This window comes from Palaemon carinicauda, chromosome 19 (assembly GCF_036898095.1).
Source record: "Palaemon carinicauda isolate YSFRI2023 chromosome 19, ASM3689809v2, whole genome shotgun sequence".
In the NCBI taxonomy this organism is placed as follows: domain Eukaryota; kingdom Metazoa; phylum Arthropoda; class Malacostraca; order Decapoda; family Palaemonidae; genus Palaemon; species Palaemon carinicauda.
Window position 1 is genome coordinate 58,523,060 of NC_090743.1, and position 5,000 is coordinate 58,528,059.

At 36.1% G+C, this 5,000-nt stretch overlaps 1 protein-coding gene across 1 annotated transcript in view; it reads right to left on the bottom strand.

The window, feature by feature from the left end:
- The window catches only part of LOC137659003 (armadillo repeat-containing protein 2), a 188,020-nt gene that overhangs the window by 88,611 nt on the left and 94,409 nt on the right, over positions 1-5,000 (bottom strand). The gene's annotated exons all lie outside the window — the stretch shown is intronic.

Below are 5,000 nucleotides of genomic sequence, written 5' to 3' on the forward strand. Positions count from 1 at the left end.
TTTCATTACTATTCTTTTGTGATTATATCGCCTGTTATTCCCAACCTTCAATGATGAATATAATTTCCTTAAAAATAGGATTTATTTTCAAAACCATTTTCCAGCGATTCAGTACTTACGTCATGTGTGGTTTTAATCCCAAGACTTTAAATTGTTTCTGCGAGTTTTCTCTGTAAGACAATAATTTTTGTTTTAGTCCTTTCTTGGGATTTTGAATTTTAGTTGGACATTTTCCTGCATATTTTTCGTTGGTTGAAATAGGCAGAGGAGTACTGTATGTTTTGGTCTTAAGCTTTTGTATTATAGTTAAACATTTTACTTTTGTTGTTGTGTGTGTTAGAATTTATAAAGGATATGTTTTGGCCTGTTTTGGCCTTCAAAACTCCTAATCGTAGCACATAATGATATCACATAAAGCCTACACATACAGTCACATTGAGACCTGCACATTCTAAATCTAGATTGTACCTACGTTATCGCATACACGTAGTTAAAGTTAAACAAACTGTAAAGATATGCAGCCAATAAACGAATGATCTACATACCTACAAGCACAAAAGTTCTTATACACGTACGAAGATAAATTTGATTTTAGAATTTTACTCACACAGACCAATCAAATAATCATTAACTTCCAGGAAGAGCAAAGGCGGAAGTGTAACCGTGACTGGAAGGGTGGGACTAGAATAGTATCTCCGGCAATGCAGGGGGGTGGGGGGTCCGGATGTAGGAAGAGCAAAGGCGGAAGTGTAACCGTGACTGGAAGGGTGGGACTGGAATACTATCCTATCCCCGGCAGTGCAGGGAGGGGCGGATGTAGGGCTGGAATCATAGATCTGACGGGGAGCATCAGACTGGAGGGGAGGGCTGAAATTGTAACGCTAATGAGTGTTTGGAAGGTAGAACTGGAACCTTGGAGGAATAATACCTTTACTTCTCCATGATTAGAATTATAACCCTAAAGGTGGTAAGTTTGCCATGGCACCAGCCACCCGTTGTAATACTACCGCTAGAGAGTTATGGGGTCCTTTTACTGGCCAGACAGTACTAAATTGGGTTCTTTTCTCTGGTTACGGTCAATTTTCCGTTTGCCTACACATACACTGAATAGTCTGGCCTATTGTTTACATACTCTCCTCTGTCCTCATACACCTGACATCACTATGATTACCAAACAATTCATCTTCACTCAAAGGGTTAACTTCTGCACTGTAATTGTTCAGTGGCCACTTTCCTCTTAGTAAGGGTGGAAGAGACTTTAGCTATGGTAAACAGCTCTTCTAGTAAAAGGGCACTCCAAAATCAAACCAATGTTCTCTAGTCTTGGGTAGTGTCCTAGCCTTTGTATCATGGTCTTCCACTGTCTTGGGTTAGAGTTCTCTTGCTTGAGGGTACACTCGGGAACACTACTCTATATTATTTCTCTTCCTCTTGTTTTGGTAAAGTTTTTATAGTTTATATAGGAAATATTTATTTTAATGTTACAGCTATTAAAATATTTTATTTTTCCTTGTTTCCTTTCTTCACTGGGTTATTTTCCCTGTTGGGGCCCCTGGGCATAGCACCCTGCTTTTCCAACTAGGGTTGTAGGTTAGTGAGTAATAATAATAATAATAATAATAATAATAATAATAATAATAATAATAATAATAATAGTAGTAGTAGTAGTAGTTGTTGTTGTAGTAGTGGTGGTAGTAGTAGTAGTAGTAAAAGAAACGTAAGAAATTGTAAACATTTTTTGTATATTTTCAAAAGGAAGTTAAGAGAAGCCTTGACCAAGAGTAAGGGTTCCTGCTAAATAAATGGTGGAGGTTAGCCGATCCATGATGCATTTCACGAGTTAGTATAACGGAAGGTAATATAAGAGTTGGTGATGGAATAATGGGAGTTTTAAGCAAGCTCTCCTTCATGGGAATAAGGTGTGGATGCAAATGCAAGTAAAATGAAAGGTGAAGCTTTTGACATGAACCGTTTATGTAGTATTATTTACGTAAGAAAATGTAAAGGGGAATAACGTGGTTTTACGTACAAGCGATAAAGAAGATAATGTATGTGAAGGGATTTATCATAAAGTATTTTGACGTAGTTTGTTCGTCTAGGAAGAATAAATACCACGTGTTTATAAACCCGTGTTTAATTTAGAAATGATAGAGTCATGGAAGAAAACAAGGTGTACAAAAGGTTAACAGACATAAGGTGAAGCGCATGTAAATTAGAGATGGATTACGATCTACGAAACTCCATGGAAGCTCTACGATTCGGAAGTTAAAAGGAATTTAACTGTGACCTTTAATCATTTCTTGTTAGCAGAAATGGCTTACTACTGATATATATATATATATATATATATATATATATATATATATATATATATATATATATATATATATATATATATATATATATATATATATATATATATATATATATATATATATATATATATATACACACACACAGTGCTAGGCTGTATATCTTAGCAATCCATGTTTGCCAACGGTTACACTCGTATAAGCGGATGAGCAACTTGGTGGAGTAATGAGCGCTTTGGGTGTGAAGGAAATAACCCCCAAAATGTTGATGAAGTCACTGGCAGCAGGGTGACGGATTGGATTAAGGGGATGGACAAACTGTCACTTTGGCTTTTAATTCTGATGCCTGACAGTTGATCTTACTAGCATTGGTATGGACCAGCAGGGGTCACTTGCCTTAGTTAGATAGGCACTGCGCATCACAAGGAACTGGCTATCCTTTGATGTATCTAGCCAATGAATCCTCTATGGATTTATTTAGTCATAGAAAGAGAAGATGACAGAAAGGCCCCCAGTCCCGGACGTAGTTGGGTGCTAAGAATCACCCGTTTTATAAATACTAAAGAAAAGTTGAAAATAGGTAATTGGAATGTTAGAACCATGAATCAGATTGGTAAGTTACAGCAAGTAGAAAGTGAATTTATGAAATATAATTTGGATATCTTAGACCTAAGTGAAACACGTTGTAAGGGGATTGGTAAGGAAGCTTTAGACCAAGGCATTATAAATATCTACTCAGGAAGATCAGATGGATTTGGAAGAAATGGGATAGGATTGATGATGACAGCAATAACAGAAAAGGCATTAACCGAGTGGAAAGCTGTAAATTGTAGATTGTTTCTAGCAAAGTCCAAACCAAAGCAGTGCAATATGAGTATTATAGTTTGCTATGCACGAACAAATGATTCCCATGAAGAAAGGAAAGATGAATACTATGAAGAACTGCAGAGTATAATAGATGAGATTCCTGAGAGAGATATGACAATTGTGATTGGCGACTGCAATGCTAAAGTTGGAAGAAATAATCAAGGTATAGAGAATGTGATTGGTGTTGAGAGTCTTGGCGAAGTTGCAAATGGAAATGGAGTACATTTCATAAGTTTCTCTTCAGCAAACAATCTTGTCATTAGAAGTAATCTTTTTCAACACAAGAACGTGGAATTCACCATATGGCAATTGTAAAAATTAGATAGATCACATTGCCATTATTAAAGAGAGAAGAAGGACTCTGTGAAAAATAAGAAGCTATAGAGGTGTAGATATTGGTAGTGATCACCAGCTCCTCATTGCCACACTGAAATTAAAACTGAAAGAACCCAACAGATAGATAGATAGAATACCAAGGTTTGATTCAACTAAGCTTTTAGAAGAAGAGCACAGAGAAACTTTTGCAATTGAATGTAGGAATCGATTTGCAATCTTAGAGATTTTAAGATAAAGAACAGACAGTTAATGAAGAATGGTATGATATTAAGAACATATGTCAGGCAGTTGGTAGTGAAGCCTTGGGACATGTAGTTACAAGGAGAAAGCCATGGATATCAAATGATACTTGGGATACTATAAAAAGGAGACAAAGAAATAGATTGTTGAAAGTTTTCGAGGAAGTAATAAAATTACAAGGTAGAGCAAGCTAAGTATTCCAGTATTGATAGTGAGGTCAAAAGAAAAGCTAGGAATGACTGGAAAGAATATTTAGACAGTAAAGCAGATGAGGCTGACAAAGCTATGAATTCAGGAAGTGGCTATGGTGTAAGAATTCCTCATAGAATTATTAATGAAATCTCGACTGGGGCAAAGAAGAAGAAACATATACCCATCGTAAAGAGAGATGGCTCTGTTATAATCACAGAAAATGAACAATGACAGCGTTGGATGGAACACCTTAGTAAGGTTATGAATAGGAGATATGAAGGGAATAATTTGATTGATATACCTGAAGCTGATGAACACCTTCATGTGCCCATGTATGAATTCAGTGTGTTTGAAGTCGAAGCTATCCTAAAAAAATCAGAGATAGAAAGACCCTGGATACGATGGAATAACTGCCGAGATGATACTGGCCGAAAATGAAGTGACTCTCAGAGTACTTACAAGATTATTTTGTAGAATGTGGCATGAAGAGGCAAATCCTGATGAAAGGGAGGTGGGAGTGTTGGTGAAAACAGCAAAAAAAAAAAAAAAAGAGACCTGACTAATTGCAATAATTACAGAGGCATAACACTTAAGTCAGTTGCTATGAAAATATATAGTATTCTTATTCTAAAGAGACTGAAAAGAAAGATTGTTGAAAAGTTGAGAGATGAACAAGCATGATTTAGAAAAGGTAGAATTTTCACTGATCAAATTTTCATTTTGAGATATGTACAGCAATGCGTAGAATATAGAAATACCCTTTTATGGCATTTTTGGACTATGAAAAAGCCTTTGATAGTGTGCATTGGCCAATTTTATGGAGAGTCCTGTGTTATTATGGAATTCCTCTTGAATATGTAAATTTGATCAAGTCTGTTCATGAGCATAGCAAATGGAAAGTTAATGTTAATGCAGTCTTATCAAATGAGTTTCCAGTGAACAGTGGAGTACTCCAAGGGAATGTGTTGTCACCTATATTGTTTATCCTCCTCATGGATTTTGTAATGCGTAGAACAGTCAGAGATGGTAATCAGACAATGGCTAGGTTAAGTA